Genomic DNA, 15,504 nt, shown 5'->3' with positions numbered 1-15,504 from the left:
AAAACGTTATATGCTGGGGGCTCTATTTTAACAAACCTAATGCAATGGTAAATCAATGGTAGTGCTGGCAGTAGCGTTATAGATTCCGGGGTATGTCAGAAATATTTTAGCTATTTTCACAACTGGAATTATGGGTGCAGTAGCTGGTGGTGGCGCAAAAGGCCTGTGTTTTGATGAATAAACAAGTTGTGGGTGTATCAAGGCTTTGCCCCTCACTGGCCAATCAGAATGTGCTCCATGGCTAAATATGTGGTTGCTTCAAGTTGTGTATTTACAGTCTTTTATCCTATTGCGTTTCATCAACTCTGTTATAGCCTAGTTTGGTAAATAGCCTGCCCCATATGTGCTAAATGTTTTGAACATGTTGCAGTCCACATTGTTCTAATTGCATTGCTTCAATATGGAAATACATTGTTAAACATAGGCTATAGCATTCACACTGATATAGGGGCTAGGCCTACTGTAAATTGCAGTCTGGACATGGACATGTCAATTAGCAAGATTAAATTCACTGGGCTATTGATAAGGCCTGAAAATACTGTATAATTGTAATCAAATTTTAATAAAAACAAAACAACTTGTTTTAGATAGGCTATTTCTAAATACAGTTACATGCACCTTAATTGCGCCCCGTGGGTGTATAATATAGATAAGGCAACTTAGGCTATGGAGTGTTTTTACGCACATCCAAACTTTTCCCAGGAGCTGGATTTAGATCCAATATAAGGAGAAAGGGGGAAGCCACTCACCTTCATACTGCTCGCAAATGTAATGTTTTATAAACAGATCATATTTTCATGAAATTGCATTGAATTCGAGCCATGTACGTTCTCACCATAAACCCATGGACGGTGAATCTTTATAATAAGTTTGGTTTTTAATCAAATTAAACAAAACGATCTGTTTTTAAAACCAACAACAATATTTCTAAATTGGATCGGGTCAGAAGCATGATATCATAAATCGCATTGCTCGATCCATGAGCATAAGGCAATGTGTGCACATGTAGGCCTAAGGGCTCTTCAGCAGGAGGCTGTTTGTCCTATCCATTGAAAATAGTTTATTAAATAGTATACACTAGCCCTACAGAAGGCCTAGTTATAACAAACATGTTGCCAAGTTATAACAAACGTGTAGCCATCTAGTTTTTTTTGTTATTGGCTTCAACATGGAAATATTTGTCTACACACATTGCATTCACATTTCCAGAAAGCACAGCATGTTCGAGACATGGACAATTGGACATTGCCCAAACGTTATAAGATTAGCCTACCAACACCTGATATGGCCAGTTAGTGACTTTGCCAGGTAAGAGGTAAACAAATGAAAAGGCGACTACTAGGCTACAAGCGGATTCAGCACCAAGGGCAGCGATCGGAAATCCCAACAGATGAAAGTGGAAGATGCAATGTTTTTTACGAAATGATAATGGAAATACTATAAGCAGTTTATTGTAATAACTTGATGTTCCTAAACATACTTCCTACAGTCACTTACACTTTAATTCAAGATTTTTACAGAAACCGCATCGACAAAAATGTCCAATATAAAGAAGAAATGTGAATGTCTGACTGATTTGCTGCTCGTGATATTTTAATAAAACCTTTGTTATAGGCTACTGATTAGGCTACTGTGTGCCTCCACTGGCAAAGTCAATGCCATAACCAATTGCGTTGCCGCAAAGACCAGCTTGTGGTGAGTCTTAAATATTACCAAGCGCTGCTTGAAATTGGCACATTAGCGCTGCTTGAAATTGGCACATTAGCACATTTTTAAGGACACAACTCAAATATTTCCACATCTCCCACCTCAGCACAAGTGAGCTTCTATAAGACAGGTAAATTACCAACCCTGGCGCCAGGTTTGGAAAATAGCAGAGCGCTGGCTTTTACATGTCGAAATTGCCAAAGAGCGTGCCTTTGACACTAGCGCCACCTTAACACCAGCCGCAAATAGAACCCTGGGTATAATTCTTAATGTTTATATTGTATTAAAATGTATTCATGTTGTTTGCCAGAAAGGTAGCAATGTTAGGTACATTGTAATAACGTTATAGCTACAGTGAATTTCTCTGCCTGGTAAAATATTAGCTAGATAGTTATCTAACTTGGTACATTAGCTAGCTATCACACTTGTGGAAAAAAGCAGTGTAAAACAATGGATTTTGACTATCATAGCTCTGCATTCACTGAACCATTACTTTTGCTTTGGCATGCATTGGTAGCCATTTGCCCTTCTGACAATACTACTGGGTATGGCCCCTTGGATTCTCAAGAGCTATGGTAGTCCTTAGGTAGCTATCTAGCTACCTAGTTAGACTAGCTAGCAAGCTAATTAGCTAGACATTGTTTTCAAACAGACCTTTGTGTAATAGACAAGCGGTGATAAATGTCACCATTTGTGCATCAATGTCAAACAAATTGGAATGCGTATGATGTAGCCCTAATCAAAGACGACACATTACATTTTATTTTATAATCAACAACTAGCTACTGCATCTTATTTGGAATTTACAGGTGGTTATTTCATTAGCTACATTGGTTATCAAGATGTTGTGTATTGATTGTAGAAGTGTGATACTCGACCCTGCTGCATGAAAACCATTATCAGTTATACATAACAGACCATGTACTGAACATTACAATACATTCCTAACAGTGTTGTTTACATGTGTTTTTTCTGTAGTATTTCAGTTTTGCAGAACCGCAGTCCTCATTCGGGGGAAGCTATCCCATGGATATCCAGAATTCCCAGACCGAGGACAGCCCCACTGGTGCACCTGCCTGAATTGCTGGGAGATGGCCACTGACCTTGAGAGGAAGTGCTGCGGTCAGGGCCTGGACATGTTTGAGCAGGATGGCACACATTAACCTTTTTTTGCCTGGTGGAGGGGATTTTGCGGCTTGTCCGGTCTACCAGAAATGACATTTCGGCATTGGCCGATCTGCAGGATCCAGGCACCGATCACAGAGTACAGACATGCAACATAAAAACAATATGTTGTTTGGCAGTATGGATCCCTGGGACAAGAACAGAGTGGTGATCTCTAGGTTGTGGAGCTCTGGAGCCTCATTTATGAACTGTACTTATGTACAAAATATATACCCCAAAACCATTTTCCCGCTAAAGTTGGCATTTATAAAAACGTAATAAGATGCTGCCATTTGCCATAGTGAGAAGAGCGAAAATCAAGTGTATTTTATTATTTTTCTGGCTGTGATGGGTTCATATTCCTGAAGTAGCTATACAACAAATTACCATGCACATCTCTAATTTAATTGGGCCTATGTAAATAGATAGGCTATGTATTTCAATTTTTACTGTATGTGATACCATAGGCGGCGAGGTTTATAGCCTACAGATACATTTAACAGGTGAACATCAAGGCAGTTTATATTTTACTTTGAAGTATGTGTGCTACTACTGTATGTAGCCTACTGTAATTTCAATTTGTTTTGAGTAGCCAAACAATGTTTCAGAATTCGCGGGCAGTCCAGCATATTTAGGTTGGGGGGAAAAGTCGATGCAAAACATTGTTGAATCCAAACGCCATTTTACCAATTATAAGTGAACCAGAGAAAATGTATATGGATAGAAATATTACCCCAGGTGAAATGTTGGAGGCAATCAATAATCTATACTGAACAAAAATATAAATGCAACATGTTTCATGAGCTGAAATAAAAGAGCCCCGAAATTTTCCACATGCACAAAAAGCTTATTTCTCTCAAATGTTGTACACAAATTTGTTTACATCCCTGTTAGATTATCTTGGCAAAGGAGAAACGCTAACTATCTATACAATGCCACAGATGTTGCAAGTTTTGAGGGAGTGTGCAATTGGCATGATGACTGCAGGAATGTCCACCAGAGATGTTGCCAGAGAATTGAATGTTCATTTCTCTACCACAAGCTGCCTCCAACATCATTTTTGAGAATTTGGCAGTATGTCCAACCGGCCTCACAACCGCAGACCACGTGTAACCACGCCAGCCCAAGCCCTCCACATCCGACTTCTTCACCTGCGGGATCGTCTAAGACCCAGCCACCCGGACAGCTGATGAAACTAAGGGTTTGCACAACAGAATAATTTCTGCACAAACTGTCAGAAACCGTCTGTCTCAGGGAAGCTGCGTGCTCGTCGTCCTCAACACGGTCTTGACCTGACTACAGTTCGGCGTCGTAACCAACTTCAGTGGGAAATGCTCACTTTCGATTGACAGACATGACACCCATGAAGCATATTTGGGATGCTCTGGTTCGATGTGTACGACAGCGTGTTCCAGTTCCCGACAATATCCAGCAACTTCGCACAGCCATTGAAGGAGATGTGTCGCGCTGCATGAGGCAAATAGTGGTCACACCAGATACTGACTAGTTTTCTGATCCACTCCCCTACTAAAAAAAAGGTATCTGTGATCAACAGATGCATATCTGTATTCCCAGTCATGTGAAATCCATAGATTAGGGCCTAATGAATTTATTTCAATTGACTGATTTCCTTATTATATATATATATTCTTTGGTGGTTTTTTACCCCCTTTTTCTCCCCAATTTCGTGCTATCTAATTGGTAGTTACAGTCCCATCGCTGCAACTCCCGTACGGACACGGGAGAGGCGAATGTCGAGCCGCACTGCTTCTTTACACAGTGCCCGCTTAACCCGGAAGCCAACCGCACCAATGTGCCAGAGTCAGCGCGCACTGCGCCCGGCCCGCCACAGGAGTCGCTAGTCCGCGATGGGACAAGAACATCCCTGCCGGCCAAACCCTCTCCTACCCTGGACGGCGCTGGGCCAATTGTGCGCCGCCCCATGGGTTTCCCGGTCGCGGCCGGCTGCGACAGAGCCTGGACTCGAACCAGGATGTCTAGTGGCACAGCTTAGACCACTGCGCAACTCGGGAGGCCCTGATTTCCTTATATGAACTGTACTGTAACTCAATCAAATCTTTGAAATTGTTGCATGTTGTGTTTATATTTTTGTTCAAAGTACAAAATGGGAAATCTCCTGATAGTGATGGATTCCCAGTGGAATTTTATATTCACTTTCAGTGCATTCGGAAATGATTCAGACCCCTTGACTTTTTGTACATTTTGTTACGTTACAGCCTTATTCTAAAATTGAATAAATCGTTCGTTTTTTTCGCTCCCCATCCAACCTGACAGAGCTTGAGAGGATCTGCAGAGAAGAATGGGATAAACTCCCCAAATACAGGCGTGCCAAGCTTGTATTGTCATACCCAAGAAGACTCAAGGCTGTATTCGCTGCCTAAGGTGCTTCAACAAAGTACTGAGTAAAGGGTCTGAATACAGTAATCCCTCGTTTATCGCGGGGGTTACGTTCCGAAAATGACCCGCGATAAGTGAAATCCGCGAAATAGAAAACTTTTTTTTTTTTACAATTAGCAACTATTACATGTATACAAATACAGTGACTCACGTGTAGGCCGTTTCGTCGACATTATGGGTTTAGAAGATGTTCGAAATTACAAGATAATTTGGCCAACTTAATGTAAATTTGCCAAGCTGTTTTATGTACGTACACATAACTGCACGAGACGACAAAATGATAGCACAATTCGTAGCATGTTTTGATACAAGAAGCGGGAGTGAGTTTTTAGCGAATCAGAATGCAGAGCACAATGCACCAAAAAAAAAAAAAAAATGCATTATGAAAATCCGCGAAATAGCGAATCCGCGATAAGTGAACCGCGAAGTGGCGAGGGATCACTGTACTTATGAAAATGTGATATTTCAGTTTTTAATTTTTAATACATTTGCAAGAAAAATCTAAAAACCTGTTTTTGCTTTGTCATTATGGGGTATTGTGTGTATATTGATGAGGGAGGGAAAAAACAATTTAATCCATGTAAGAATAAGGCTGTAACGTAACAAACTGTGGAAGAAGTCAAGCGGTCTGATCTCTTTCCGAATGCACTGTACGAACAAATGGACAGATCTCTGAATCATCAATCAAGTTATCAAGAGGGACAAGACGGATGCCCTTTGTCTAGTTATTTATTTTATTTAGCCACAGAATCCCTAACATCAATAATTAGAACTCATGGCTCAATCCGGGGCATAGAGATTGGTGGAGATCAACATGTGATATCATTGTATGCAAATATATTGTACTTTATTTATCTGAACCAGAACATTCTCTGTCATTTATTTTACTACTGTTGGACTAACATGGTACTGTATCAGGATTCAAATGAATTGGTAGAAAACTTAAATAATGCCCATTTCTAATTATGACTTCTCAAGTACATTTAAGTGGAAATGGGCAAAGATACATATGAAATACCTGGGTGTACTGATACCATATACCAGAAGGCATATAAAATCAATTATTTTCCTTTTAATAGATAAGATAAAATCCGATATTCAGAGATGGAGATCTATTTCTATGTTAGGCAGGGTCAACATAATCAAAATGAATAAATTACCAAGGTTGATGTATTTATTCAAGGCCCTGCTAGTTTTCATTCCATCAATGTTTTTAAATAAAATAAATGGCCTGCTCTCCAACTTTTTATTTGTAATGGAAAGCCCTCGAGTCAAATTAACTGTTTTACACAACCTATAAAGCAGGACACCCTATATTGGACTACCTCATATGAAGATGTATTACTGGTCTGCACAACTGCGTTCACTTAAACAATGGACAGCAGACTATCCTTTTGCATGGAAGAGTATCGAAGCCATAAATGTAATACCTTATGATCTAAAATATTTTCACTATTTCGGGTCTAAGGCATGGAAGAAAAAAAATGACAATCCAATCATTCTCAATTGCATTCGTATTTGGGAAAATGTACATAAATTCATGAGGTGGAAAGAACCAATTTCTCCAGACACCCCTATTTGGAATAACCCCACCTTACCTCCAGTGTTTAATGACAACACCTTTAAGTCCTGGTTCCAAAGTGGCATCGTGAATTTTGAACATGTGTACTATAATGGATCTATACTGTCCTTCAATCAGTTACAATAAATATTTGGACTATCCAAGGCTGATTTCTTTAAGTTCTTACAAATCAGACATCTTATTCAATCGCTTCAAAAGAATCTCGATGAATCTAAGGCATCTATCATAGAAGAAATACTGAAAGAAGCTGCTATGCCAAAAAAAGTTAATTGGCAAGTTATATCAAGGGTTAAATGAAACTCTCCGAATTTATAAGGAAAAAATGGGAAACGGATCTAAAGGAAGAAATTGAGGAGAGCCATTGGTCACAGATATGTGAAAATGTTCATACTTGCTCCTACAACCTAAGACATCAAATACTGCAATTTAAGATAATTCATAGGACTTACTACACTCCTGCCAGAATGCATGTAAACCACCCAGAATTGTTGCATCTCTGTTGGAGATGCAAGAAGCACAATGGAACCCTATTACATATGTAATCCTGTGATAAATTGACACCATTTTGGAATAATGTATGCGCTATCATTTCATTGTGTATAGGAATTTATATCCATCCATCTCCACGATTATCTCTGTTGGGAAATTAAAATATTGGCCTATCTAGGTCTAATTTCTGCAACAACAAAAAATTATAGCAATCAATCGGAAAGCCTCATTCACCCTCAATAACAAACTGGAAGACTGAACTATCTAGCTACATACCGTTGGATTTTGTATATTATAAAATTAAACAGAAACCGAAAGTGTTTGAGGACATTTGGAAACCTGTTGATCACCTTGGGGAATGTGTTTTATAGTGGCCATTTTGTTTTTGTATTGTGTTGTTTGTGGGGTGCTGTGGAAAAACTATAAAAAAAAAACAAATTAGAAAGTTACTGCACATTCTGCCCAAACCTCTACAGAAATGTGATCAAATATGCCATTGCTCTTTCGAATCCAGGCTCTGTCGTAGCCGGCCGCGACCGGGAGACCCATGGGGTGGCGCACAATTGGCCCAGCGTCGTCCAGGGTATGGGAGGGAATGGCCGACAGGGATGTAGCTCATTTGGTAGAGCATGGCGTTTGCAGCGCCAGGGTTGTGGGTTCGATTCCCACGGGGGGCCAGTATGAAAAAAATTACTAATAATAATAAGGTATGCACTCACTAACTGTAAGTCGCTCTGGATAAGAGCGTCTGCTAAATGAGTAAAATGTAAATGTAAAATGTTATAAACTGCCGTGGCCTAATTCCAAGAGTGCAGAGTTTAAATGCTCGTTCACACACAGTTTTATGACCGGTCTAATTTATAACAGGAAACATGCCTATGTATGGCGTGCACCAAGTTTCTAAATTACAATATTTGTAGACGTACTTATTATTTTCATGGTGCACGCAGATATTTAGTGTGAAATTTATGCTATGGTTATAAATGAGGCCCCTGATATCCTCACTCCGGAAGACAGCACAGTAAATCAACTTCCCGCACCGTCACAAGAAAGCTTATAACAACATGGCCAACTGTACTACCATTTACAGTCCGGCAGTACCACCAGAGACAGCACCAAGTTCACAGACTGCTAAATACTTCAAATCAAAGATTCATGCACTTTACAACACACAACTGCTGGCATTTCACCACTGCACTTTTCTATGTATGTATTACCAAGTATGTTTACATAACAGTCTAACACTTTTCACAACTACACTGTACTTTATTCTTCAGATTTAAAAAACAGATATAAATACACCTTATGGAACAGCGGGGACTGTGAAGAGACACACACAGGCACAGACACACATACACATGATAAGACACGCGCTCTACACACTGTAACACATAGATTTTAAATTGTAGATATGTGATAGCGAGTAGTGGCCTGAGGGAACACACTTACTGTATTGTGTAAAGTGTTATGAAATGTTATGTCATGTAATATTTGTAATTGTATATAATTGCCATATTGTTGCTGGACCCCTGGGGATCCTTAATAAATTAATAAATACAAATACGGATCCCACTTAGGAAAAATATTCCATTTGGTGATATCTTTGTAAGTCGTTTTTTTAATGGATTTTTCCATGGCCTGGGTGATACACCACATGGCCAAAAGTATGTGGACACCTGCTCGTCGAACATCTCGTTCCAAATTCTTGGCCATTAATATGGAGTTGGTCCCCCCCCCCGGTCTGAGGCACTGCATCTCAGTGGCGTCACTACAGACCCTGGTTCGATTCCAGGCTGTATCACAATCCGGCCGTGATTGGGAGTCCCATAAGGCGGTGCCCAATTGGCCCAGCGTCGACCGGGTTTGGCCGGGGTAGGCCGTCATTGTAAAGAACAATTTGTTCTTAACTGACTTGCCTAGATAAATAACGGTAAAATTAAATTAAAAATATAACAGCCTCCACTCTTTTAGGAAGGCTTTCCACTAGATGTTGGAACATTGCTGCGGGGACTTGCTTCCATTCAGCCATGAGCATTAGTGAGATTGTGTACTGATGTTGGGCGATTAGGCCTGGCTCGCAGTCGGTGTTCCAATTCATCCCAAAGGTGTTAGATGGGGTTGAGGTCAGGGCTCTGTGCAGGCCAGTCAAGTTCTTCCACACCGATCTCGACAAACCATTTCTGTATAGAACTCAGTTTGTGCACAGGGACATTGTCATGCTGAATTAGGAAAGGGCCTTCCCCAAACTGTTGCCACAAAGTTGGAAGCACAGAATCGTCTAGAATGTCATTGTATGATGTTGCGTTAAGATTTCCCTTCATTGGAACTAAGGGGCCAAGGCCGAACCATGAAAAACAGCCCCAGACCATTATTCTTCCTCCACCAAACTTTACAGTTGGCACTATCCATTCGGGCAGGTAGCGTTCTCCTGGCATATGCCAAACCCACATTCGTCCGTTGGACTGCCAGATGGTGAAGTCTGATTCATCACTCCAGAGAACATGTTTTCACTGTTCCAGAGTCCAATGGCGGCGAGCTTTACACCACACCAGCCGACGTTTTGCATTGCGCATGGTGATTTTAGGCTTGTGTGAGGCTGTTCGGCCATGGAAACCCATTTCATGAATCTCCCGTCGAACAGTTCTTGTGCTGACGTTGCTTCCAGATGCAGTTTGGAACTCGGTAGTGAGTGTTGCAACCGAGGACAGACGATTTCAACACGCTACGCGCTTCAGCACTCGGCGGTCCTGTTCTGTGCACTTGTGTGGCCTACCACTTCACGGCTGAGCCGTTGTTGCTCCTTGACGTTTCCACTTCACAATAACAGCACTTACAGTTGACCGGGGCAGCTCTAGCAGGGCAGAAATTGGATAAACTGACTTGTTGGAAAGGTGGCATCCTATGACGGTGCCACATTGAAAGTCACTGAGCTCTTCAGTACGGGCCATTTTACTACCAATGTTTGTCTACGGATTTCACCACTGCACGCTCGATTTTATACACCTGTTAGCAATAGGTGTGGCTGAAATAGCCGAATCCACTAATTTGAAGGGTTGTCTGCATACTTTTGGCCATGTAGTGTATCAGTTCAGGACTGTTTCAGTTTCCTATCACTGTGCTTTTGTTATTTTGAGAAGGTTACAGAGACTACCTTGTATTCTTCTTTTTCTCCCTAATAAACCTTTATTAGACCTGATCTTTCTAATCGGACCAGCTTTTTTTGTACTGTATTTATACCAGGGTAGTCCATTAGTCTTTCTGGATATATCTACACTCCTGTAGGTCTGCTAATTTGAAGTGAAAACCGTCAGGAGCATAGATATCCAGGAATGAGAACAGTTTAGCAAATCATTCTAAAAACATTCCAAAAGTACAATAATGATACCTATATGCTAGATAAAGAATGCACAAATACGTTTATCATTGCCCACACAAATGTCCCTTATTTACATATGATTTATATGTTTGGTTGTAGGCCCCCCTCTTTCAACAACATTTCTGGGTACTCTGTAAGTTCACACTTCCCAGGAGCCACCAACTCTGACAATAGGGAAAGCTCCGGTCCTTCCCCGTTCAAAGGTGTGCTAACGGCATCCTGTGTTGCGTGGCGACGTCTCCTGGAAGTTGTAGCAGCTCAGCCGTTGTTGGTGGTGGCACTTCAGGGAGTCTTGGATCATCTGATCTCAGGATCGTTCTCCTTGGTAGCCCCAATTGAGGGCCCAGTCTGGGATGTAGTTGTAGTCCTTCGCTGTTTTCAAGGAATAGACACTCCACCTTCGAGACTTGTTATTGTAGTCTCCGGTAACTGAAAGATATAATAATATTTAAGTATTTTGTCTCTAGAATTTCATAACTATCAGTGCAGAAATGCAGTGTTGACATCTGTTGAAAATATAACAGCAATAATATATAGTTCTAATAATGGAAATTTTTTGGTTTGACATAATACAAATCTTTTTCACAACCAAGAGGATGACTGACACTTACATCTTTTTGCCCTCTGTGTTCCTCCAAGGCTGGACGATGGTTATATTGTAGTCAATTAAGTGCTGCCGGTGAGGTTCCAGCCTCATAGACTGGAGGAGTGAAAGAAAACCGTACATGAGTAGCTATGTGGTTCTGGAAGGACTCCAGCACAGACTTAGACCTAAGTTAGATAGACAACAAATCAAACATCTAAAATAAGATTTTACCATTTGACAACTATGACAGAATTGTCTTGGATGTCCAGGTTAAATACATTCAGTTTAGGATGAAGGGAGTTAGTCTTTTTTGGATAATTGGAGGAGGAGGCTATAGAAAGCAATAGTAATGGTGTCTTTTTGTACGCACTAACGGAGGCTAACTCTGCCATGGGTTGTTGGCCAAAGCTTATTGGGAAATGAATGGGTGTTTTGTAGGGTTTTTTGATAAGTGGCAAAAATAAGTTATTTGGTAAACCCAGGATTAGGAGATCTTATACATTTTGTTCTGAGATAATCTTCATCAGCTAACATTACTTTTGAAGCATTTATGTAATCCAAACAAGTAAAAAGCCAACGATGTGTTTACATGTAAAAAATAAAACTACACCTCAGGTCACATACCTTTTGACATCAACCAACGCTACAGGATATTGACAGCCAGAGACAGGCTTAGTTGTGCTACCAGTAAGTTAGTACGCAATAACGTTGGCTTCTCCAAATTGTTTGGTTAGTTGTAAAGGGGGACGGAGAGGAGGGAGCTGGTAAAAAATAAAAAGCTAACCAACTTGTTTTTGTTCGCGCTGGTAAGCAGAAAGCTAATTAACTTGTTTAGCTAAAAAATGCCAGTCTGCTAGCTATAACAGTAGCTAGCTAAAGTTGTTAGCTAATAGAAAATCCTACAATTAGAAAAGCCTAGAACTTAATTACAAAAACCTACAATTGGAATATAACTAACAACTTGAACAATAAAGATAAAATATAAACAATAGCAAATAGACAAAAAATATGTACAGCAACAAGTAAAATGTAAATACAAAGATATTTTAAACTTGATGACTTGTTCTTGCTAAGTTTTTGATAGTTTTGTTCAGAAAACAGGTGACACATCATTTAAAAGCTACAGTCCTTGTCTTTTTGGAAATCTAACTCAAATCTTACTGCTGGCAATGTCATAGGAATATCCCCCCATAAAGGCCATAAATCATGTGCTATGGTCATATTCAGAGTATGTAATGTAGGTCAAGTCACCAAAAGTGCAAACATTTAGTGTATGCATCCTCCAAATGCACTGTAGATCTAGCTCATCATTTCCAATATAATGGGAAAATAAGTTTTGAAGTTTCCTCACCTGTCTGTGCCTTATAAATTGTTTTATCCATAACTTGAAAGCCCTGATTGCTAAGGTCATTTTAAGATATAGGCTTGAAAATCTGTTAAGCCATTTTGACACAGTGACTCGCTAATCAAACCAGACACTACTGGTTTCAAGTGACCAATAGACATTGTGTAATCTCCTACTGCTATCTAGTGGATGAACTGGGAATCAAACAGGGGATATATTTACATCAATGGATAGGTAGAGACTTCAGCTTTCTCCTCATATGTATATAATTCCTGTAAGACGAAAAATGTTGCACAAGCCCTGCGCTTTTAAAATGGCTGTGTTCCTATGGGAATGTGTGCATGTTTAGAGCGCTACCATTAGGTAAAAGATTTGACAAATGTTTACTTAATTTAAATAGAAGTCATTTTGGAACAGTGATTGGTGACAAATTCGATTTCAAAGAAAAAAGAAAAGGAAAAAAACGGTACATTACAGGTTTGTTTGGCCTGCTGTGTCAGAATCACACATATCTTACCTTTCTAACAGTACTAAACATGTGTTAGTAGGACTTATAGTTTTGAAACCGAAATGTACTTTATGAGGGTAGTATACAATATTATGCGTCATTTATAAAATGCCTCCAGAGGGTGACAGAGTTTAAGAGGTTAAGGATATAATTAGCTAACTGCCATTACAGTTGTTGTTACAGCTGTTGCTCTCTCTCTTTGTATTTTTCTCCTTATGTTTCTCCATCTCACTCATCCCCCCTCTACCTTTTCTACACTGAGGCTCTAAGGGTGTCTGTGGTGTCGTTCCTTTGAAAGAAAGGCCTTTGGTCTTGACTTCACCACATAGTCTTGCATCAGATTTTAGGATTCATTCATTCATTGCTTTGTGTTCGGAACTACAGCCAGGACTAACATAGTGTTGTCACGATACCAGAATTTTGACTTCGATACCAGCTTTAGCATCACGATACTCGATACCATCACGATACTCGATATTCAATACCAAAACGATACCACGAAAATGAAAAGGCATATTATCCAAAGTCACAGCATGGCACTTGATCCAGACAGATACTTTGAGTTCAATATCATTACAATTAGTTTTTTTTAATGTATGCATTAATTAATCAATTATACAATCATACAATCAATTTGACCAATCTAACTACCTATCATTTATTTGAATGGTAAATCTCTATTTTATTTAACCTTTATTTTATCATGGAGTCATACTGAGACCAAGGTCTCTTTTACAGATGAGCCTTGAATGACATAAATTACAGAAAATACACACATCAATATAAATACAAAATGCAAGCAGAAAGAACAACACGGCACATAAAAAAGAAACACATTCATCAGTAATAATCAATCAGCTTTCTGAATTTCCCTTGAGGTACCATAACATCAAATTTAAGAACATTTTGAAGATTGTTCCACAAATAAGGTGCATGAAAACTAAAAGCTGATTTACCTAACTCAGTAGACTTGTCACGTGGTGACCGTATTACCGCCACACCGGCGGTCACGAGTCACGATGGCAGTCAAATTCCACATGACCATAGGCCCCGTGTAGCTCAGTTGGTAGAGCATGGCGCTTGCAACGCCAGGGTTGTGGGTTCGATTCCCACGGGGGGCCAGTGTGAAAAAATTTATGCACTCACTAATTGTAAGTCGCTCTGGATAAGAGCGTCTGCTAAATGACTAAAATGTAAAATGTAAATTAGGCTTCTCCAAGCTCTGATGCTGCTGATGGTCATTAGTAGCCTACCAAACTTGCTAACTGCCTGGTACTCAGCACTCTATTATCACTCTGACATCAATGCAAATGTAATCGGAAATCTAATCAAACACTTAATGAGAGCTCATGAGCTCATGTTGTCCTCCCTTCACTATTTAAGTGCATAGATGACATTTTTTCCCCCATGCCCCTGTTTCGATACAGGTGCATAATAATGGTCCATTCTAAATCAAAACTAATTTCACACATATATTATTTAGTATATGTAAAGACAAGATTAAATCAAGAATAGTCTGATGGGTGACAATATTAGCCTATCACTTGTGAATGATGCCCAGCTTGTGCAGTAATGAAGAAACAGCTAGCTTTTTTTTTGCGACTTTTTCAAATCAGAGCCGCACACCTCATGTAGCCTAGCCCATAGGCCTATATGTTTTGATAAGGTTTGTATCACAACTAAAGTGGCCAAATAACTTCTTAAAATTAAGCACATTCATCGCTTTATAACTGGTGTAGAGCCTAACTGGCATACATAAGCTGCGCTAGAGTTTCAAGTTTGAGGAAGATCATTTTCACCATAAAAATTCACCTTTATAATAAAGCATTACATGCATAATCACATTTGTTGTCACTTTTGAGAACAGTGCAAATGCAATAGAAAATCACATCAAGCACATCATCAAAACAGCCTATCATACTTTTAAAACTCACCTCACTGTGATGATGAATTTGAAGAAAGAAGTTCAACAGCAGGTTCAAACAGTGTAAACGAAATGGACAGCACTTTCTAAGGTGATGATTAATTCAAAACACCCATATGAATATTAGAGTTTATGCATAGACTTATGAGCCCAAGCCTGAAAAAATTACCTGAATTAAAATGATGATTATTCCATTATACAACACATAGCCTACCGCATATTATGCATGGCAGAAAAACATAAAACAAAACTGATTTAAGATGTCTTTGATACATAATTGTTCTAGCCTTTGAGTGTGGACTGTATTATTATGCATACTGGATGGACTGGTTACCTTATGCTACGCTTCAAAATGTATATCCATGGTTCCTTCTATTAAGGCAAGTCGTCCAGGTCCTGAGGCAG

General features: G+C 39.6%; 1 pseudogene across 1 annotated transcript in view; it reads left to right on the top strand.

Moving 5' to 3' along the window:
* LOC311145507 (BRISC and BRCA1-A complex member 2-like) overlaps window positions 1–15,504 on the top strand; it is a 179,487-nt pseudogene that overhangs the window by 80,815 nt on the left and 83,168 nt on the right. The gene's annotated exons all lie outside the window — the stretch shown is intronic.

This window comes from Coregonus lavaretus, assembly GCF_964263955.1.
Source record: "Coregonus lavaretus genome assembly, chromosome: 18".
Classification (NCBI taxonomy): domain Eukaryota; kingdom Metazoa; phylum Chordata; class Actinopteri; order Salmoniformes; family Salmonidae; genus Coregonus; species Coregonus lavaretus.
The sequence above is the reverse complement of the archived record's forward strand: the minus strand, read 5'-3'. Positions and strand labels throughout refer to the sequence as shown.